The sequence below is a fragment of the Macaca nemestrina genome, chromosome 1 (assembly GCF_043159975.1).
Source record: "Macaca nemestrina isolate mMacNem1 chromosome 1, mMacNem.hap1, whole genome shotgun sequence".
NCBI lineage: Eukaryota > Metazoa > Chordata > Mammalia > Primates > Cercopithecidae > Macaca > Macaca nemestrina.
In genome coordinates, this window is record NC_092125.1 from 88,707,514 (window position 1) to 88,731,472 (window position 23,959).

Consider the following 23,959-nt stretch of genomic DNA (forward strand, 5'->3'; position numbering starts at 1 on the left):
CTGCTCTGTGATGTGTGACTTCCACTCACAGAGTTACATCTGTATTTCGTGGATCTCTTTGCTAGCCTTATTTCTGTGGAATCTGAGAACACATATTTCGGATCCCTTTGAAGACTATAGGGCCAAAGGAAATATCCTCCGATAACAAAGAGAAAGAAGCTGTCTGAGAAACTTCTTTGTGTTCTGTGAAATCATTTCACAGCGTTACAGCTTTCCCCTCAAGAAGCCTTTCGCAAAGACACTTCTTGTGGAATTGGCAAAGTGATATTTGGAAGACCAAGGAGGGCTATGGTGAAAAAGGAATTATCCTCACATGAAATCTGGAAAGAAGTTTCTGAGAAACTGCTCTGTGATGTGTGACTTCCACTCACAGAGTTACATCTGTATTTCCTGGATCTCTTTGCTAGCCTTATTTCTGTGGACTCTGAGAACAGATATTTCGGATCCCTTTGAAGACTATAGGGCCAAAGGAAATATCCTCCGATAACAAAGAGAAAGAAGCTGTCTGAGAAACTTCTTTGTGTTCTGTTAAATCATCTCACAGAGTTACAGCTTTCCCCTCAAGAAGCCTTTCGCTAAGACAGTTCTTGTGGAATTGTCAAAGTGATATTTAGAAGCTCTTAGAGGGCTATGCTGAAAAAGGAAATATCCTCAGATGAAATCTGGAAAGAAGATTTCTGAGAAACTGCTTAGTGTTCTGTTAATTTATCTCACAGAGATATATCTGTATTTCGTGGATCTCTTTGCTAGCCTTATTTCTGTGGAATCTGAGAACAGATATTTCGGAACCCTCTGAAGACTATAGGGCCAAAGGAAATATCCTCCGATAACAAAGAGAAAGAAGCTTTCTGAGAAACTTCTTTGTGTTCTGTGAAATCATCTCACAGAGTTACAGCTTTCCCCTCAAGAAGACTTTCGCTAAGACAGTTCTTGTGGAATTTTCAAAGTGATATTTGGAAGCCCATAGAGGGCTATGGTGAAAAAGGAAATATCCTCAGATGAAATCTGGAAAGAAGCTTTCTGAGAAACTGCTCTGTGATGTGTGACTTCCACTCACAGAGTTACATCTGTATTTCGTGGATCTCTTTGCTAGCCTTATTTCTGTGGAATCTGAGAACACATATTTCGGATCCCTTTGAAGACTAGAGGGCCAAAGGAAATATCCTCCGATAACAAAGAGAAAGAAGCTTTCTGAGAAACTTCTTTGTGTTCTGTGAAATCATCTCACAGAGTTACAGCTTTCCCCTCATGAAGCCTTTCGCTAAGACAGTTCTTGTGGAATTGGCAAAGTGATATTTGGAAGCCCATAGAGGGCTATGGTGAAAAAGGAAATATCCTCCGATGAAATCTGGAAAGAAGCTTTCTGAGAAACTGCTTAGTGTTCTGTTAATTCATCTCACAGAGTTACATCTGTATTTCGTGGATCTCTTTGCTAGCCTTATTTCTGTGGACTCTGAGAACAGATATTTCGGATCCCTTTGAAGACTATAGGGCCAACGGAAATATCCTCCGATAACAAAGAGAAAGAAGCTTTCTGAGAAACTTCTTTGTGTTCTTTGAAATCATCTCACAGAGTTACAGCTTTCCCCTCAAGAAGCCTTTCGCTAAGACAGTTCTTGTGGAATTGGCAAAGTGATATTTGGAAGCCCATAGAGGGCTATGGTGAAAAAGGAAATATCCTCAGATGAAATCTGGAAAGACGCTTTCTGAGAAACTGCTCTCTGATGTGTGACTTCCACTAACAGAGTTACATCTGTATTTCGTGGATCTCTTTGCTACCCTTATTTCTGTGGAATCTGATAACAGATATTTCGGATCCCTTTGAAAACTATAGGGCCAAAGGAAATATCCTCCGATAACAAAGAGAAAGAAGCCTTCTGAGAAACTTCTTTGTGTTCTGTGAAATCATCTCACAGAGTTACAGCTTTCCCCTCAAGAAGCCTTTCGCTAAGACAGTTCTTGTGGAATTGGCAAAGTGATATTTGGAAGCCCGTAGAGGGCTATGGTGAAAAAGGAAATATCCTCAGATGAAATCTGGAAAGAAGCTTTCTGAGAAACTGCTCTGTGATGAGTGACTTCCACTCACAGAGTTACATCTGTATTTCGTGGATCTCTTTGCTAGCCTTATTTCTGTGGAATCTGAGAACAGATATTTCGGATCCCTTTGAAGACTATAGGGCCAAAGGAAATATCCTCCGATAACAAAGAGAAAGAAGCTTTCTGAGAAACTTCTTTGTGTTCTGTGAAATCATCTCACAGAGTTACAGCTTTCCCCTCAAGAAGCCTTTCGCTAAGACAGTTCTTGTGGAATTGGCAAAGTGATATTTGGAAGCCCATTGAGGACTATGGTGAAAAAGGAAATATCCTCAGATGAAATCTGCAAAGAAGCTTTCTGAGAAACTGCTTAGTGTTCCGTTAATTCATCTCACAGAGTTACATCTGTATTTCGTGGATCTCTTTGCTAGCCTTATTTCTGTGGTATCTGAGAACACATATTTCGGATCCCTTTGAAGACTATAGGGCCAAAGGAAATATCCTCCGATAACAAAGAGAAAGAAGCTGTCTGAGAAACTTCTTTGTGTTCTGTGAAATCATCTCACAGAGTTACAGCTTTCCCCTCAAGAAGCCTTTCGCAAAGACACTTCTTGTGGAATTGGCAAAGTGATATTTGGAAGCCAAAGGAGGGCTATGGTGAAAAAGGAATTATCCTCAGATGAAATCTGGAAAGAAGTTTCTGAGAAACTGCTCTGTGATGTGTGACTTCCACTCACAGAGTTACATCTGTTTTTCCTGGATCTCTTTGCTAGCCTTATTTCTGTGGACTCTGAGAACAGATATTTCGGATCCCTTTGAAGACTATAGGGCCAAAGGAAATATCCTCCGATAACAAAGAGAAAGAAGCTGTCTGAGAAACTTCTTTGTGTTCTGTTAAATCATCTCTCAGAGTTACAGCTTTCCCCTCAAGAAGCCTTTCGCTAAGACAGTTCTTGTGGAATTGGCAAAGTGATATTTAGAAGCACTTAGAGGGCTATGCTGAAAAAGGAAATATCCTCAGATGAAATCTGGAAAGAAACTTTCTGAGAAACTGCTTAGTGTTCTGTTAATTCATCTCACAGAGTTACATCTGTATTTCGTGGATCTCTTTGCTAGCCTTATTTCTGTGGAATCTGAGAACAGATATTTCGGATCCCTTTGAAGACTATAGGGCCAAAGGAAATATCCTCCGATAAAAAAGAGAAAGAAGCTGTCTGAGAAACTTCTTTGTGTTCTGTGAAATCATCTCACAGAGTTACAGCTTTCCCCTCAAGAAGCCTTTCGCTAAGACACTTCTTGTGGAATTGGCAAAGTGATATTTGGAAGCCCATAGAGGGCTATGGTGAAAAAGGAAATATCCTCAGATGAAATCTGGAAAGAAGCTTTCTGAGAAACTGCTTAGTGTTCTGATAATTCATCTCACAGAGTTACATCTGTATTTCCTGGGTCTCTTTGCTAGCCTTATTTCTGTGGAATCTGAGAACAGATATTTCGGATCCCTCTGAAGACTATAGGGCCAAAGGAAATATCCTCCGATAACAAAGAGAAAGAAGCCTTCTGAGAAACTTCTTTGTGTTCTGTGAAATCATCTCACAGAGTTACAGCTTTCCCCTCAAGAAGCCTTTCGCTAAGACAGTTCTTGTGGAATTGGCAAAGTCATATTTGGAAGCCCGTAGAGGGCTATGGTGAAAAAGGAAATATCCTCAGATGAAATATGGAAAGAAGCTTTCTGACAAACTGCTCTGTGATGTGTGACTTCCACTCACAGAGTTACATCTGTATTTCGTGGATCTCTTTGCTAGCCTTATTTCTGTGGAATCTGAGAACAGATATTTCGGATCCCTTTGAAGACTATAGGGCCAAAGGAAATATCCTCCGATAACAAAGAGAAAGAAGCTTTCTGAGAAACTTCTTTGTGTTCTGTGAAATCATCTCACAGAGTTACAGCTTTCCCCTCAAGAAGCCTTTCGCTAAGACAGTTCTTGTGGAATTGGCAAAGTGATATTTGGAAGCCCATAGAGGGCTATGGTGAAAAAGGAAATATCCTCAGATGAAATCTGCAAAAAAGCTTTCTGAGAAACTGCTTAGTGTTCCGTTAATTCATCTCACAGAGTTACATCTGTATTTCGTGGATCTCTTTGCTAGCCTTATTTCTGTGGTATCTGAGAACACATATTTCGGATCCCTTTGAAGACTATAGGGCCAAAGGAAATATCCTCCGATAACAAAGAGAAAGAAGCTGTCTGAGAAACTTCTTTGTGTTCTGTGAAATCATCTCACAGAGTTACAGCTTTCCCCTCAAGAAGCCTTTCGCAAAGACACTTCTTGTGGAATTGGCAAAGTGATATTTGGAAGCCCAAGGAGGGCTATGGTGAAAAAGGAATTATCCTCAGATGAAATCTGGAAAGAAGTTTCTGAGAAACTGCTCTGTGATGTGTGACTTCCACTCACAGAGTTACATCTGTATTTCCTGGATCTCTTTGCTAGCCTTATTTCTGTGGACTCTGAGAACAGATATTTCGGATCCCTTTGAAGACTATAGGGCCAAAGGAAATATCCTCCGATAACAAAGAGAAAGAAGCTGTCTGAGAAACTTCTTTGTGTTCTGTTAAATCATCTCTCAGAGTTACAGCTTTCCCCTCAAGAAGCCTTTCGCTAAGACAGTTCTTCTGGAATTGGCAAAGTAATATTTAGAAGCACTTAGAGGGCTATGCTGAAAAAGGAAATATCCTCAGATGAAATCTGGAAAGAAGCTTTCTGACAAACTGCTTAGTGTTCTGTTAATTCATCTCACAGAGTTACATCTGTATTTCGTGGATCTCTTTGCTAGCCTTATTTCTGTGGAATCTGAGAACAGATATTTCGGATCCCTTTGAAGACTATAGGGCCAAAGGAAATATCCTCCGATAAAAAAGAGAAAGAAGCTGTCTGAGAAACTTCTTTGTGTTCTGTTAAATGATCTCACAGAGTTACAGCTTTCCCCTCAAGAAGCCTTTCGCTAAGACACTTCTTGTGGAATTGGCAAAGTGATATTTGGAAGCCCATAGAGGGCTATGGTGAAAAAGGAAATATCCTCAGATGAAATCTGGAAAGAAGCTTTCTGAGAAACTTCTTAGTGTTCTGATAATTCATCTCACAGAGTTACATCTGTATTTCCTGGATCTCTTTGCTAGCCTTATTTCTGTGGAATCTGAGAACAGATATTTCGGATCCCTCTGAAGACTATAGGGCCAAAGGAAATATCCTCCGATAACAAAGAGAAAGAAGCTTTCTGAGAAACTTCTTTGTGTTCTGTGAAATCATCTCACAGAGTTACAGCTTTCCCCTCAAGAAGACTTTCGCTAAGACAGTTCTTGTAGAATTTTCAAAGTGATATTTGGAAGCCCATAGAGGGCTATGGTGAAAAAGGAAATATCCTCAGATGAAATCTGGTAAGAAGCTTTCTGAGAAACTGCTTAGTGTTCTGTAAATTCATCTCACAGAGTTACATATGTATTTCGTGGATCTCTTTGCTAGCCTTATTTCTGTGGAATTTGAGAACAGATATTTCGGATCCCTTTGAAGACTATAGGGCCAAAGGAAATATCCTCCGATAACATAGAGAAAGAAGCTGTCTGAGAAACTTCTTTGTGTTCTGTTAAATCATCTCACAGAGTTACAGCTTTACCTTCAAGAAGCCTTCCGCTAAGACAGTTCTTGTGGAATTGGCAAAGTGATATTTGGAAGCCCATAGAGGGCTATGGTGAAAAAGAAAATATCCTCAGATGAAATCTGCAAAGAAGCTTTCTGAGAAACTGTTCTGTGATGTGTGACTTCCACTCACAGAGTTACATCTGTATTTCGTGGATCTCTTTGCTAGCCTTATTTCTGTGGAATCTGAGAACAGATATTTCGGATCCCTTTGAAGACTAGAGGGCCAAAGGAAATATCCTCCGATAACAAAGAGAAAGAAGCCTTCTGAGAAACTTCTTTGTGTTCTGTGAAATCATCTCACAGACTTACAGCTTTCCCCTCAAGAAGCCTTTCGCTAAGACAGTTCTTGTGGAATTGGCAAAGTGATATTTGGAAGCCCATAGAGGGCTAGGCTGAAAAAGGAAATATCCTCAGATGAAATCTGCAAAGAAGCTTTCTGAGAAACTGCTCTGTGATGTGTGACTTCCAGTCACAGAGTTACATCTGTATTTCGTGGATCTCTTTGCTAGCCTTATTTCTGTGGAATCTGAGAACACATATTTCGGATCCCTTTGAAGACTATAGGGCCAAAGGAAATATCCTCCGATAACAAAGAGAAAGAAGCTTTCTGAGAAACTTCTTTGTGTTCTGTGAAATCATCTCACAGAGTTACAGCTTTCCCCTCATGAAGCCTTTCGCTAAGACAGTTCTTGTGGAATTGGCAAAGTGATATTTGGAAGCCCATAGAGGGCTATGGTGAAAAAGGAAATATCCTCAGATGAAATCTGGAAAGAAGCTTTCTGAGAAACTGCTTAGATTTCTGTTAATTCATCTCACAGAGTTACATCTGTATTTCGTGGATCTCTTTGCTAGCCTTATTTCTGTGGACTCTGAGAACAGATATTTCGGATCCCTTTAAAGACTATAGGGCCAACGGAAATATCCTCCGATAACAAAGAGAAAGAAGCTTTCTGAGAAACTTCTTTGTGTTCTTTGAAATCATCTCACAGAGTTACAGCTTTCCCCTCAAGAAGCCTTTCGCTAAGACAGTTCTTGTGGAATTGGCAAAGTGATATTTGGAAGCCCATAGAGGGGTATGGTGAAAAAGGAAATATCCTCAGATGAAATCTGGAAAGACGCTTTCTGAGAAACTGCTCTCTGATGTGTGACTTCCACTCACAGAGTTACATCTGTATTTCGTGGATCTCTTTGCTACCCTTATTTCTGTGGAATCTGAGAACAGATATTTCGGATCCCTTTGAAGACTATAGGGCCAAAGGAAATATCCTCCGATAACAAAGAGAAAGAAGCCTTCTGAGAAACTTCTTTGTGTTCTGTGAAATCATCTCACAGAGTTACAGCTTTCCCCTCAAGAAGCCTTTCGCTAAGACAGTTCTTGTTGAATTGACAAAGTGATATTTGGAAGCCCATAGAGGGCTATGGTGAAAAAGGAAATATCCTCAAATGAAATCTGGAAAGAACCTTTCTGAGAAACTGCTCTGTGATGTGTGACTTCCACTCACAGAGTTACATCTGTATTTCGTGGATCTCTTTGCTAGCCTTATTTCTGTGGAATCTGAGAACAGATATTTCGGATCCCTTTGAAGACTATAGAGCCATAGGAAATATCCTCCGATAACAAAGAGAAAGAAGCTTTCTGAGAAACTTCTTTGTGTTCTGTGAAATCATCTCACAGAGTTACAGCTTTCCCCTCAAGAAGCCTTTCGCTAAGACAGTTCTTGTGGAATTGGCAAAGTGATATTTGGAAGACCATAGAGGGCTATGGTGAAAAAGGAACTATCCTCACATGAAATCTGGAAAAAAGCTTTCTGAGAAACTGCTCTGTGATGTGTGAATTCCACTCACAGAGTTACATCTGTATTTCTTGGATCTCTTTGCTAGCCTTATTTCTGTGGAATCTGAGAACAGATATTTCGGATCCCTTTGAAGACTATAGGGCCAAAGGAAATATCCTCCGATAACAAAGAGAAAGAAGCTTTCTGAGAAACTTCTTTGTGTTCTGTGAAATCATCTCACAGAGTTACAGCTTTCCCCTCAAGAAGCCTTTCGCTAAGACAGTTCTTGTGGAATTGGCAAAGTGATATTTGGAAGCCCATAGAGGGCTATGGTGAAAAAGGAAATATCCTCAGATGAAATCTGCAAAGAAGCTTTCTGAGAAACTGCTCTGTGATGTGTGACTTCCACTCACAGAGTTACATCTGTATTTCGTGGATCTCTTTGCTAGCCTTATTTCTGTGGAATCTGAGAACACATATTTCGGATCCCTTTGAAGACTATAGGGCCTAAGGAAATATCCTCCGATAACAAAGAGAAAGAAGCTTTCTGAGAAACTTCTTTGTGTTCTGTGAAATCATCTCACAGAGTTACAGCTTTCCCCTCAAGAAGCCTTTCGCTAAGACAGTTCTTGTGGAATTGGCAAAGTGATATTTGGAAGCCCATAGAGGGCTATGGTGAAAAAGGAAATATCCTCAGATGAAATCTGGAAGGAAGCTTTCTGAGAAACTGCTTAGTGTTCTGTTAATTCATCTCACAGAGTTACATCTGTATTTCGTGGATCTCTTTGCTAGCCGTATTTCTGTGGACTCTGAGAACAGATATTTCGGATCCCTTTGAAGACTATAGAGCCAAAGGAAATATCCTCCGATAACAAAGAGAAAGAAGCTTTCTGAGAAACTTCTTTGTGTTCTTTGAAATCATCTCACAGAGTTACAGCTTTCCCCTCAAGAAGCCTTTCGGTAAGACAGTTCTTGTGGAATTGGCAAAGTGATATTTGGAAGCCCATAGAGGGCTATGGTGAAAAAGGAAATATCCTCAGATGAAATCTGGAAAGACGCTTTCTGAGAAACTGCTCTCTGATGTGTGACTTCCACTCACAGAGTTACATCTGTATTTCGTGGATCTCTTTGCTACCCTTATTTCTGTGGAATCTGATAACAGATATTTCGGATCCCTTTGACGACTATAGGGCCAAAGGAAATATCCTCCGATAACAAAGAGAAAGAAGCCTTCTGAGAAACTTCTTTGTGTTCTGTGAAATCATCTCACAGAGTTACAGCTTTCCCCTCAAGAAGCCTTTCGCTAAGACAGTTCTTGTGGAATTGGCAAAGTGATATTTGGAAGCCCGTAGAGGGCTATGGTGAAAAAGGAAATATCCTCAGATGAAATCTGGAAAGAAGCTTTCTGAGAAACTGCTCTGTGATGTGTGACTTCCACTCACAGAGTTACATCTGTATTTCGTGGATCTCTTTGCTAGCCTTATTTCTGTGGAATCTGAGAACACATATTTCGGATCCCTTTGAAGACTATAGGGCCAAAGGAAACATCCTCCGATAACAAAGAGAAAGAAGCTGTCTGAGAAACTTCTTTGTGTTCTGTGAAATCATTTCACAGAGTTACAGCTTTCCCCTCAAGAAGCCTTTCGCAAAGACACTTCTTGTGGAATTGGCAAAGTGATATTTGGAAGACCAAGGAGGGCTATGGTGAAAAAGGAATTATCCTCACATGAAATCTGGAAAGAAGTTTCTGAGAAACTGCTCTGTGATGTGTGACTTCCACTCACAGAGTTACATCTGTATTTCCTGGATCTCTTTGTTAGCCTTATTTCTGTGGACTCTGAGAACAGATATTTCGGATCCCTTTGAAGACTATAGGGCCAAAGGAAATATCCTCCGATAACAAAGAGAAAGAAGCTGTCTGAGAAACTTCTTTGTGTTCTGTTAAATCATCTCACAGAGTTACAGCTTTCCCCTCAAGAAGCCTTTCGCTAAGACAGTTCTTGTGGAATTGGCAAAGTGATATTTAGAAGCACTTAGAGGGCTATGCTGAAAAAGGAAATATCCTCAGATGAAATCTGGAAAGAAGCTTTCTGAGAAACTGCTTAGTGTTCTGTTAATTCAGCTCACAGAGTTACATCTGTATTTCGTGGATCTCTTTGCTAGCCTTATTTCTGTGGAATCTGAGAACAGATATTTCGGATCCCTTTGAAGACTATAGGGCCAAAGGGAATATACTCCTGTAAAAAAGAGAAAGAAGCTGTCTGAGAAACTTCTTTGTGTTCTGTTAAATCATCTCACAGAGTTAGAGCTTTCCCCTCAAGAAGCCTTTCGCTAAGACACTTCTTTTGGAATTGGCAAAGTGATATTTGGAAGCCCATAGAGGGCTATGGTGAAAAAGGAAATATCCTCAGATGAAATCTGGAAAGAAGCTTTCTGAGAAACTGCTTAGTGTTCTGATAATTCATCTCACAGAGTTACATCTGTATTTCCTGGATCTCTTTGCTAGCCTTATTTCTGTGGAATCTGAGAACAGATATTTCGGATCCCTCTGAAGACTATAGGGCCAAAGGAAATATCCTCCGATAACAAAGAGAAAGAAGCTTTCTGAGAAACTTCTTTGTGTTTTGTGAAATCATCTCACAGAGTTACAGCTTTCCCCTCAAGAAGACTTTCGCTAAGACAGTTCTTGTGGAATTTTCAAAGTGATATTTGGAAGCCCATAGAGGGCTATGCTGAAAAAGGAAATATCCTCAGATGAAATCTGCAAAGAAGCTTTCTGAGAAACTGCTCTGTGATGTGTGACTTCCACTCACAGAGTTACATCTGTATTTCGTGGATCTCTTTGCTAGCCTTATTTCTGTGGAATCTGAGAACACATATTTCGGATCCCTTTGAAGACTATAGGGCCAAAGGAAATATCCTCCGATAACAAAGAGAAAGAAGCTTTCTGAGAAACTTCTTTGTGTTCTGTGAAATCATCTCACAGAGTTACAGCTTTCCCCTCATGAAGCCTTTCGCTAAGACAGTTCTTGTGGAATTGGCAAAGTGATATTTGGAAGCCCATAGAGGGCTATGGTGAAAAAGGAAATATCCTCCGATGAAATCTGGAAAGAAGCTTTCTGAGAAACTGCTTAGTGTTCTGTTAATTCATCTCACAGAGTTACATCTGTATTTCGTGGATCTCTTTGCTAGCCTTATTTCTGTGGACTCTGAGAACAGATATTTCGGATCCCTTTGAAGACTATAGGGCCAACGGAAATATCCTCCGATAACAAAGAGAAAGAAGCTTTCTGAGAAACTTCTTTGTGTTCTTTGAAATCATCTCACAGAGTTACAGCTTTCCCCTCAAGAAGCCTTTCGCTAAGACAGTTCTTGTGGAATTGGCAAAGTGATATTTGGAAGCCCATAGAGGGCTATGCTGAAAAAGGAAATATCCTCAGATGAAATCTGGAAAGACGCTTTCTGAGAAACTGCTCTCTGATGTGTGACTTCCACTCACAGAGTTACATCTGTATTTCGTGGATCTCTTTGCTACCCTTATTTCTGTGGAATCTGATAACAGATATTTCGGATCCCTTTGAAGACTATAGGGCCAAAGGAAATATCCTCCGATAACAAAGAGAAAGAAGCCTTCTGAGAAACTTCTTTGTGTTCTGTGAAATCATCTCACAGAGTTACAGCTTTCCCCTCAAGAAGCCTTTCGCTAAGACAGTTCTTGTGGAATTGGCAAAGTCATATTTGGAAGCCCGTAGAGGGCTATGGTGAAAAAGGAAATATCCTCAGATGAAATCTGGAAAGAAGCTTTCTGAGAAACTGCTCTGTGATGTGTGACTTCCACTCACAGAGTTACATCTGTATTTCGTGGATCTCTTTGCTAGCCTTATTTCTGTGGAATCTGAGAACAGATATTTCGGATCCCTTTGAAGACTATAGGGCCAAAGGAAATATCCTCCGATAACAAAGAGAAAGAAGCTTTCTGAGAAACTTCTTTGTGTTCTGTGAAATCATCTCACAGAGTTACAGCTTTCCCCTCAAGAAGCCTTTCGCTAAGACAGTTCTTGTGGAATTGGCAAAGTGATATTTGGAAGCCCATAGAGGGCTATGTTGAAAAAGGAAATATCCTCAGATGAAATCTGCAAAGAAGCTTTCTGAGAAACTGCTTAGTGTTCCGTTAATTCATCTCACAGAGTTACATCCTTATTTCGTGGATCTCTTTGCTAGCCTTATTTCTGTGGTATCTGAGAACACATATTTCGGATCCCTTTGAAGACTATAGGGCCAAAGGAAATATCCTCCGATAACAAAGAGAAAGAAGCTGTCTGAGAAACTTCTTTGTGTTCTGTTAAATCATCTCACAGAGTTACAGCTTTCCCCTCAAGAAGCCTTTCGCAAAGACACTTCTTGTGGAATTGGCAAAGTGATATTTGGAAGCCCAAGGAGGGCTATGGTGAAAAAGGAATTATCCTCAGATGAAATCTGGAAAGAAGTTTCTGAGAAACTGCTCTGTGATGTGTGACTTCCACTCACAGAGTTACATCTGTATTTCCTGGATCTCTTTGCTAGCCTTATTTCTGTGGACTCTGAGAACAGATATTTCGGATCCCTTTTAAGACTATAGGGCCAAAGGAAATATCCTCCTATAACAAAGAGAAAGAAGCTGTCTGAGAAACTTCTTTGTGTTCTGTTAAATCATCTCTCAGAGTTACAGCTTTCCCCTCAAGAAGCCTTTCGCTAAGACAGTTCTTGTGGAATTGGCAAAGTGATATTTGGAAGCACTTAGAGGGCTATGCTGAAAAAGGAAATATCCTCAGATGAAATCTGGAAAGAAGCTTTCTGAGAAACTGCTCTGTGATGTGTGACTTCCACTCACAGAGTTACATCTGTATTTCGTGGATCTCTTTGCTAGCCTTATTTCTGTGGAATCTGAGAACAGATATTTCGGATCCCTCTGAAGACTATAGGGCCAAAGGAAATATCCTCCGATAACAAAGAGAAAGAAGCTTTCTGAGAAACTTCTTTGGGTTCTGTGAAATCATCTCACAGAGTTACAGCTTTCCCCTCAAGAAGACTTTCGCTAAGACAGTTCTTGTGGAATTTTCAAAGTGATATTTGGAAGCCCATAGAGGGCTATGCTGAAAAAGGAAATATCCTCAGATGAAATCTGCAAAGAAGCTTTCTGAGAAACTGCTCTGTGATGTGTGACTTACACTCACAGAGTTACATCTGTATTTCGTGGATCTCTTTGCTAGCCTTATTTCTGTGGAATCTGAGAACACATATTTCGGATCCCTTTGAAGACTATAGGGCCAAAGGAAATATCCTCCGATAACAAAGAGAAAGAAGCTTTCTGAGAAACTTCTTTGTGTTCTGTGAAATCATCTCACAGAGTTACAGCTTTCCCCTCATGAAGCCTTTCGCTAAGACAGTTCTTGTGGAATTGGCAAAGTGATATTTGGAAGCCCATAGAGGGCTATGGTGAAAAAGGAAATATCCTCCGATGAAATCTGGAAAGAAGCTTTCTGAGAAACTGCTTAGTGTTCTGTTAATTCATCTCACAGAGTTACATCTGTATTTCGTGGATCTCTTTGCTAGCCTTATTTCTGTGGACTCTGAGAACAGATATTTCGGATCCCTTTGAAGACTATAGGGCCAAAGGAAATATCCTCCGATAACAAAGAGAAAGAAGCTTTCTGAGAAACTTCTTTGTGTTCTTTGAAATCATCTCACAGAGTTACAGCTTTCCCCTCAAGAAGCCTTTCGCTAAGACAGTTCTTGTGGTATTGGCAAAGTGATATTTGGAAGCCCATAGAGGGCTATGGTGAAAAAGGAAATATCCTCAGATGAAATCTGGAAAGACGCTTTCTGAGAAACTGCTCTCTGATGTGTGACTTCCACTCACAGAGTTACATCTGTATTTCGTGGATCTCTTTGCTACCCTTATTTCTGTGGAATCTGAGAACAGATATTTCGGATCCCTTTGAAGACTATAGGGCCAAAGGAAATATCCTCCGATAACAAAGAGAAAGAAGCTTTCTGAGAAACTTCTTTGTGTTCTGTGAAATCATCTCACAGAGTTACAGCTTTCCCCTCAAGAAGCCATTCGCTAAGACAGTTCTTGTGGAATTGGCAAAGTGATATTTGGAAGCCCATAGAGGGCTATGGTGAAAAAGGAAATATCCTCAGATGAAATCTGCAAAGAAGCTTTCTGAGAAACTGCTTAGTGTTCCGTTAATTCATCTCACAGAGTTACATCTGTATTTCGTGGATCTCTTTGCTAGCCTTATTTCTGTGGTATCTGAGAACACATATTTCGGATCCCTTTGAAGACTATAGGGCCAAAGGAAATATCCTCCGATAACAAAGAGAAAGAAGCTGTCTGAGAAACTTCTTTGTGTTCTGTGAAATCATCTCACAGAGTTACAGCTTTCCCTTCAAGAAGCCTTTCGCAAAGACACTTCTTGTGGAATTGGCAAAGTGATATTTGGAAGCCAAAGGAGGGCTATGGTGAAAAAGGAATTATCCTCAGATGAAATCTGGAAAGAAGTTTCTGAGAAACTGCTCTGTGATGTGTGACTTCCACTCACAGAGTTACATCTGTATTTCGTGGATCTCTTTGCTAGCCTTATTTCTGTGGACTCTGAGAACAGATATTTCGGATCCCTTTGAAGACTATAGGGCCAAAGGAAATATCCTCCGATAACAAAGAGAAAGAAGCTGTCTGAGAAACTTCTTTGTGTTCTGTTAAATCATCTCTCAGAGTTACAGCTTTCCCCTCAAGAAGCCTTTCGCTAAGACAGTTCTTGTGGAATTGGCAAAGTAATATTTAGAAGCACTTAGAGGGCTATGCTGAAAAAGGAAATATCCTCAGATGAAATCTGCAAAGAAGCTTTCTGAGAAACTGCTCTGTGATGTGTGACTTCCACTCACAGAGTTACATCTGTATTTCGTGGATCTCTTTGCTAGCCTTATTTCTGTGGAATCTGAGAACACATATTTCGGATCCCTTTGAAGACTATAGGGCCAACGGAAATATCCTCCGATAACAAAGAGAAATAAGCTTTCTGAGAAACTTCTTTGTGTTCTTTGAAATCATCTCACAGAGTTACAGCTTTCCCCTCAAGAAGCCTTTCGCTAAGACAGTTCTTGTGGAATTGGCAAAGTGATATTTGGAAGCCCATAGAGGGCTATGGTGAAAAAGGAAATATCCTCAGATAAAATCTGGAAAGACGCTTTCTGAGAAACTGCTCTCTGATGTGTGACTTCCACTCACAGAGTTACATCTGTATTTCGTGGATCTCTTTGCTACCCTCATTTCTGTGGAATCTGATAACAGATATTTCGGATCCCTTTGAAGACTATAGGGCCAAAGGAAATATCCTCCGATAACAAAGAGAAAGAAGCCTTCTGAGAAACTTCTTTGTGTTCTGTGAAATCATCTCACAGAGTTACAGCTTTCCCCTCAAGAAGCATTTCGCTAAGACAGTTCTTGTGGAATTGGCAAAGTCATATTTGGAAGCCCGTAGAGGGCTATGGTGAAAAAGGAAATATCCTCAGATGAAATCTGGAAAGAAGCTTTCTGAGAAACTGCTTAGTGTTCTGTTAATTCATCTCACAGAGTTACATCTGTATTTCGTGGATCTCTTTGCTCGCCTTATTTCTGTGGAATCTGAGAACAGATATTTCGGATCCCTTTGAAGACTATAGGGCCAAAGGAAATATCCTCCGATAAAAAAGAGAAAGAAGCTGTCTGAGAAACTTCTTTGTTTTCTGTTAAATCATCTCACAGAGTTACAGCTTTCCCCTCAAGAAACCTTTCGCTAAGACACTTCTTGTGGAATTGGCAAAGTGATATTTGGAAGCCCATAGAGGGCTATGGTGAAAAAGGAAATATCCTCAGATGAAATCTGGAAAGAAGCTTTCTGAGAAACTGCTTAGTGTTCTGATAATTCATCTCACAGAGTTACATCTGTATTTCCTGGATCTCTTTGCTAGCCTTATTTCTGTGGAATCTGAGAACAGATATTTCGGATCCCTCTGAATACTATAGGGCCAACGGAAATATCCTCCGATAACAAAGAGAAAGAAGCTTTCTGAGAAACTTCTTTGTGTTCTGTGAAATCATCTCACAGAGTTACAGCTTTCCCCTCAAGAAGACTTTCGCTAAGACAGTTCTTGTAGAATTTTCAAAGTGATATTTGGAAGCCCATAGAGGGCTATGGTGAAAAAGGAAATATCCTCAGATGAAATCTGGTAAGAAGCTTTCTGAGAAACTGCTTAGTGTTCTGTAAATTCATCTCACAGAGTTACATATGTATTTCGTGGATCTCTTTGCTAGCCTTATTTCTGTGGAATTTGAGAACAGATATTTCGGATCCCTTTGAAGACTATAGAGCCAAAGGAAATATCCTCCGATAACAAAGAGAAAGAAGCTGTCTGAGAAACTTCTTTGTGTTCTGTTAAATCATCTCACAGAGTTACAGCTTTCCCTTCAAGAAGCCTTTCGCTAAGACAGTTCTTGTGGAATTGGTAAAGTGATATTTGGAAGCCCATAGAGGGCTATGGTGAAAAAGGAAATATCCTCAGATGAAATCTGGAAAGAAGCTTTCTGAGAAACTGTTCTGTGATGTGTGACTTCCACTCACAGAGTTACATCTGTATTTCGTGGATCTCTTTGCTAGCCTTATTTCTGTGGAATCTGAGAACAGATATTTCGGATCCCTTTGTAGACTAGAGGGCCAAAGGAAATATCCTCCGATAACAAAGAGAAAGAAGCCTTCTGAGAAACTTCTTTGTGTTCTGTGAAATCATCTCACAGAGTTACAGCTTTCCCCTCAAGAAGCCTTTCGCTAAGACAGTTCTTGTGGAATTGGCAAAGTGATATTTGGAAGCCCATAGAGGGCTATGGTGAAAAAGGAAATATCCTCAGATGAAATCTGGAAAGACGCTATCTGAGAAACTGCTCTCTGATGTGTGACTTCCACTCACAGAGTTACATCTGTATTTCGTGGATCTCTTTGCTACCCTTATTTCTGTGGAATCTGAGAACAGATATTTCGGATCCCTTTGAAGACTATAGGGCCAAAGGAAATATCCTCCGATAACAAAGAGAAAGAAGCCTTCTGAGCAACTTCTTTGTGTTCTGTGAAATCATCTCACAGAGTTACAGCTTTCCCCTCAAGAAGCCTTTCGCTAAGACAGTTCTTGTGGAATTGGCAAAGTGATATTTGGAAGCCCATAGAGGGCTATGGTGAAAAAGGAAATATCCTCAGATGAAATCTGGAAAGAAGCTTTCTGAGAAACTGCTCTGTGATGTGTGACTTCCACTCACAGAGTTACATCTGTATTTCGTGGATCTCTTTGCTAGCCTTATTTCTGTGGAATCTGAGAACACATATTTCGGATCCCTTTGAAGACTATAGGGCCAAAGGAAATATCCTCCGATAACAAAGAGAAAGAAGCTTTCTGAGAAATTTCTTTGTGTTCTGTGAAATCATCTCACAGAGTTACAGCTTTCCCTTCAATAAGCCTTTCGCTAAGACAGTTCTTGTGGAATTGGCAAAGTGATATTTGGAAGCCCATAGAGGGCTATGGTGAAAAAGGAAATATCCTCAGATGAAATCTGGAAAGAAGCTTTCTGAGAAACTGCTTAGTGTTCTGTTAATTCATCTCACAGAGTTACATCTGTATTTCGTGGATCTCTTTGCTAGCCTTATTTCTGTGGACTCTGAGAACAGATATTTCGGATCCCTTTGAAGACTATAGGGCCAACGGAAATATCCTCCGATAACAAAGAGAAAGAAGCTTTCTGAGAAACTTCTGTGTGTTCTTTGAAATCATCTCACAGAGTTACAGCTTTCCCCTCAAGAAGCCTTTCGCTAAGACAGTTCTTGTGGAATTGGCAAAGTGATATTTGGAAGCCCATAGAGGGCTATGGTGAAAAAGGAAATATCCTCAGATGAAATCTGGAAAGACGCTTTCTGAGAAACTGCTCTCTGATGTGTGACTTCCACTCACAGAGTTACATCTGTATTTCGTGGATCTCTTTGCTACCCTTATTTCTGTGGAATCTGATAACAGATATTTCGGATCCCTTTGACGACTATAGGGCCAAAGGAAATATCCTCCGATAACAAAGAGAAAGAAGCCTTCTGAGAAACTTCTTTGTGTTCTGTGAAATCATCTCACAGAGTTACAGCTTTCCCCTCAAGAAGCCTTTCGCTAAGACAGTTCTTGTGGAATTGGCAAAGTGATATTTGGAAGCCCGTAGAGGGCTATGGTGAAAAAGGAAATATCCTCAGATGAAATCTGGAAAGAAGCTTTCTGAGAAACTGCTCTGTGATGTGTGACTTCCACTCACAGAGTTACATCTGTATTTCGTGGATCTCTTTGCTAGCCTTATTTCTGTGGAATCTGAGAACAGATATTTCGGATCCCTCTGAAGACTATAGGGCCAAAGGAAATATCCTCCGATAACAAAGAGAAAGAAGCTTTCTGAGAAACTTCTTTGTGTTCTGTGAAATCATCTCACAGAGTTACAGCTTTCCCCTCAAGAAGACTTTCGCTAAGACAGTTCTTGTGGAATTTTCAAAGTGATATTTGGAAGCCCATAGAGGGCTATGGTGAAAAAGGAAATATCCTCAGATGAAATCTGCAAAGAAGCTTTCTGAGAAACTGCTCTGTGATGTGTGACTTCCACTCACAGAGTTACATCTGTATTTCGTGGATCTCTTTGCTAGCCTTATTTCTGTGGAATCTGAGAACACATATTTCGGATCCCTTTGAAGACTATAGGGCCAAAGGAAATATCCTCCGATAACAAAGAGAAAGAAGCTTTCTGAGAAACTTCTTAGTGTTCTGTGAAATCATCTCACAGAGTTACAGCTTTCCCCTCAAGAAGCCTTTCGCTAAGACAGTTCTTGTGGAATTGGCAAAGTGATATTTGGAAGCCCATAGAGGGCTATGGTGAAAAAGGAAATATCCTCCGATGAAATCTGGAAAGAAGCTTTCTGAGAAACTGCTTAGTGTTCTGTTAATTCATCTCACAGAGTTACATCTGTATTTCGTGGATCTCTTTGCTAGCCTTATTTCTGTGGACTCTGAGAACAGATATTTCGGATCCCTTTGAAGACTATAGGGCCAACGGAAATATCCTCCGATAACAAAGAGAAAGAAGCTTTCTGAGAAACTTCTTTGTGTTCTTTGAAATCATCTCACAGAGTTACAGCTTTCCCCTCAAGAAGCCTTTCGCTAAGACAGTTCTTGTGGAATTGGCAAAGTGATATTTGGAAGCCCATAGAGGGCTATGCTGAAAAAGGAAATATCCTCAGATGAAATCTGGAAAGACGCTTTCTGAGAAACTGCTCTCTGATGTGTGACTTCCACTCACAGAGTTACATCTGTATTTCGTGGATCTCTTTGCTACCCTTATTTCTGTGGAATCTGATAACAGATATTTCGGATCCCTTTGAAGACTATAGGGCCAAAGGAAATATCCTCCGATAACAAAGAGAAAGAAGCCTTCTGAGAAACTTCTTTGTGTTCTGTGAAATCATCTCACAGAGTTACAGCTTTCCCCTCAAGAAGCCTTTCGCTAAGACAGTTCTTGTGGAATTGGCAAAGTCATATTTGGAAGCCCGTAGAGGGCTATGGTGAAAAAGGAAATATCCTCAGATGAAATCTGGAAAGAAGCTTTCTGAGAAACTGCTCTGTGATGTGTGACTTCCACTCACAGAGTTACATCTGTATTTCGTGGATCTCTTTGCTAGCCTTATTTCTGTGGAATCTGAGAACAGATATTTCGGATCCCTTTGAAGACTATAGGGCCAAAGGAAATATCCTCCGATAACAAAGAGAAAGAAGCTTTCTGAGAAACTTCTTTGTGTTCTGTGAAATCATCTCACAGAGTTACAGCTTTCCCCTCAAGAAGCCTTTCGCTAAGACAGTTCTTGTGGAATTGGCAAAGTGATATTTGGAAGCCCATAGAGGACTATGGTGAAAAAGGAAATATCCTCAGATGAAATCTGCAAAGAAGCTTTCTGAGAAACTGCTTAGTGTTCCGTTAATTCATCTCACAGAGTTACATCTGTATTTCGTGGATCTCTTTGCTAGCCTTATTTCTGTGGTATCTGAGAACACATATTTCGGATCCCTTTGAAGACTATAGGGCCAAAGGAAATATCCTCCGATAACAAAGAGAAAGAAGCTGTCTGAGAAACTTCTTTGTGTTCTGTGAAATCATCTCACAGAGTTACAGCTTTCCCCTCAAGAAGCCTTTCGCAAAGACACTTCTTGTGGAATTGGCAAAGTGATATTTGGAAGCCAAAGGAGGGCTATGGTGAAAAAGGAATTATCCTCAGATGAAATCTGGAAAGAAGTTTCTGAGAAACTGCTCTGTGATGTGTGACTTCCACTCACAGAGTTACATCTGTATTTCCTGGATCTCTTTGCTAGCCTTATTTCTGTGGACTCTGAGAACAGATATTTCGGATCCCTTTGAAGACTATAGGGCCAAAGGAAATATCCTCCGATAACAAAGAGAAAGAAGCTGTCTGAGAAACTTCTTTGTGTTCTGTTAAATCATCTCTCAGAGTTACAGCTTTCCCCTCAAGAAGCCTTTCGCGAAGACAGTTCTTGTGGAATTGGCAAAGTGATATTTAGAATCACTTAGAGGGCTATGCTGAAAAAGGAAATATCCTCAGATGAAATCTGGAAAGAAGCTTTCTGAGAAACTGCTTAGTGTTCTGTTAATTCATCTCACAGAGTTACATCTGTATTTCGTGGATCTCTTTGCTAGCCTTATTTCTGTGGAATCTGAGAACAGATATTTCGGATCCCTTTGAAGGCTATAGGGCCAAAGGAAATATCCTCCGATAAAAAAGAGAAAGAAGCTGTCTGAGAAACTTCTTTGTGTTCTGTGAAATCATCTCACAGAGTTACAGCTTTCCCCTCAAGAAGCCTTTCGCTAAGACACTTCTTGTGGAATTGGCAAAGTGATATTTGGAAGCCCATAGAGGGCTATGGTGAAAAAGGAAATATCCTCAGATGAAATCTGGAAAGAAGCTTTCTGAGAAACTGCTTAGTGTTCTGATAATTCATCTCACAGAGTTACATCTGTATTTCCTGGATCTCTTTGCTAGCCTTATTTCTCTGGAATCTGAGAACAGATATTTCGGAACCCTCTGAAGACTATAGGGCCAAAGGAAATATCCTCCGATAACAAAGAGAAAGAAGCCTTCTGAGAAACTTCTTTGTGTTCTGTGAAATCATCTCACAGAGTTACAGCTTTCCCCTCAAGAAGCCTTTCGCTAAGACAGTTCTTGTGGAATTGGCAAAGTCATATTTGGAAGCCCGTAGAGGGCTATGGTGAAAAAGGAAATATCCTCAGATGAAATCTGGAAAGAAGCTTTCTGACAAACTGCTCTGTGATGTGTGACTTCCACTCACAGAGTTACATCTGTATTTCGTGGATCTCTTTGCTAGCCTTATTTCTGTGGAATCTGAGAACAGATATTTCGGATCCCTTTGAAGACTATAGGGCCAAAGGAAATATCCTCCGATAACAAAGAGAAAGAAGCTTTCTGAGAAACTTCTTTGTGTTCTGTGAAATCATCTCACAGAGTTACAGCTTTCCCCTCAAGAAGCCTTTCGCTAAGACAGTTCTTGTGGAATTGGCAAAGTGATATTTGGAAGCCCATAGAGGGCTATGGTGAAAAAGGAAATATCCTCAGATGAAATCTGCAAAGAAGCTTTCTGAGAACCTGCTTAGTGTTCCGTTAATTCATCTCACAGAGTTACATCTGTATTTCGTGGATCTCTTTGCTAGCCTTATTTCTGTGGTATCTGAGAACACATATTTCGGATCCCTTTGAAGACTATAGGGCCAAAGGAAATATCCTCCGATAACAAAGAGAAAGAAGCTGTCTGAGAAACTTCTTTGTGTTCTGTGAAATCATCTCACAGAGTTACAGCTTTCCCCTCAAGAAGCCTTTCGCAAAGACACTTCTTGTGGAATTGGCAAAGTGATATTTGGAAGCCCAAGGAGGGCTATGGTGAAAAAGGAATTATCCTCAGATGAAATCTGGAAAGAAGTTTCTGAGAAACTGCTCTGTGATGTGTGACTTCCACTCACAGAGTTACATCTGTATTTCCTGGATCTCTTTGCTAGCCTTATTTCTGTGGACTCTGAGAACAGATATTTCGGATCCCTTTGAAGACTATAGGGCCAAAGAAAATATCCTCCGTTAACAAAGAGAAAGAAGCTGTCTGAGAAACTTCTTTGTGTTCTGTTAAATCATCTCTCAGAGTTACAGCTTTCCCCTCAAGAAGCCTTTCGCTAAGACAGTTCTTCTGGAATTGGCAAAGTAATATTTAGAAGCACTTAGAGGGGTATGCTGAAAAAGGAAATATCCTCAGATGAAATCTGGAAAGAAGCTTTCTGAGAAACTGCTTAGTGTTCTGTTAATTCATCTCACAGAGTTACATCTGTATTTCGTGGATCTCTTTGCTAGCCTTATTTCTGTGGAATCTGAGAACAGATATTTCGGATCCCTTTGAAGACTATAGGGCCAAAGGAAATATCCTCCGATAAAAAAGAGAAAGAAGCTGTCTGAGAAACTTCTTTGTGTTCTGTTAAATCATCTCACAGAGTTACAGCTTTCCCCTCAAGAAGCCTTTCGCTAAGACACTTCTTGTGGAATTGGCAAAGTGATATTTGGAAGCCCATAGAGGGCTATGGTGAAAAAGGAAATATCCTCAGATGAAATCTGGAAAGAAGCTTTCTGAGAAACTTCTTAGTGTTCTGATAATTCATCTCACAGAGTTACATCTGTATTTCCTGGATCTCTTTGCTAGCCTTATTTCTGTGGAATCTGAGAACAGATATTTCGGATCCCTCTGAAGACTATAGGGCCAAAGGAAATATCCTCCGATAACAAAGAGAAAGAAGCTTTCTGAGAAACTTCTTTGTGTTCTGTGAAATCATCTCACAGAGTTACAGCTTTCCCCTCAAGAAGACTTTCGCTAAGACAGTTCTTGTAGAATTTTCAAAGTGATATTTGGAAGCCCATAGAGGGCTATGGTGAAAAAGGAAATATCCTCAGATGAAATCTGGTAAGAAGCTTTCTGAGAAACTGCTTAGTGTTCTGTAAATTCATCTCACAGAGTTACATATGTATTTCGTGGATCTCTTTGCTAGCCTTATTTCTGTGTAATTTGAGAACAGATATTTCGGATCCCTTTGAAGACTATAGGGCCAAAGGAAATATCCTCCGATAACATAGAGAAAGAAGCTGTCTGAGAAACTTCTTTGTGTTCTGTTAAATCATCTCACAGAGTTACAGCTTTACCTTCAAGAAGCCTTTCGCTAAGACAGTTCTTGTGGAATTGGCAAAGTGATATTTGGAAGCCCATAGAGGGCTATGGTGAAAAAGAAAATATCCTCAGATGAAATCTGCAAAGAAGCTTTCTGAGAAACTGTTCTGTGATGTGTGACTTCCACTCACAGAGTTACATCTGTATTTCGTGGATCTCTTTGCTAGCCTTATTTCTGTGGAATCTGAGAACAGATATTTCGGATCCCTTTGAAGACTAGAGGGCCAAAGGAAATATCCTCCGATAACAAAGAGAAAGAAGCCTTCTGAGAAACTTCTTTGTGTTCTGTGAAATCATCTCACAGAGTTACAGCTTTCCCCTCAAGAAGCCTTTCGCTAAGACAGTTCTTGTGGAATTGGCAAAGTGATATTTGGAAGCCCATAGAGGGCTATGCTGAAAAAGGAAATATCCTCAGATGAAATCTGCAAAGATGCTTTCTGAGAAACTGCTCTGTGATGTGTGACTTCCACTCACAGAGTTACATCTGTATTTCGTGGATCTCTTTGCTAGCCTTATTTCTGTGGAATCTGAGAACACATATTTCGGATCCCTTTGAAGACTATAGGGCCAAAGGAAATATCCTCCGATAACAAAGAGAAAGAAGCTTTCTGAGAAACTTCTTTGTGTTCTGTGAAATCATCTCACAGAGTTACAGCTTTCCCCTCATGAAGCCTTTCGCTAAGACAGTTCTTGTGGAATTGGCAAAGTGATATTTGGAAGCCCATAGAGGGCTATGGTGAAAAAGGAAATATCCTCAGATGAAATCTGGAAAGAAGCTTTCTGAGAAACTGCTTAGATTTCTGTTAATTCATCTCACAGAGTTACATCTGTATTTCGTGGATCTCTTTGCTAGCCTTATTTCTGTGGACTCTGAGAACAGATATTTCGGATCCCTTTAAAGACTATAGGGCCAACGGAAATATCCTCCGATAACAAAGAGAAAGAAGCTTTCTGAGAAACTTCTTTGTGTTCTTTGAAATCATCTCACAGAGTTACAGCTTTCCCCTCAAGAAGCCTTTCGCTAAGACAGTTCTTGTGGAATTGGCAAAGTGATATTTGGAAGCCCATAGAGGGCTATGGTGAAAAAG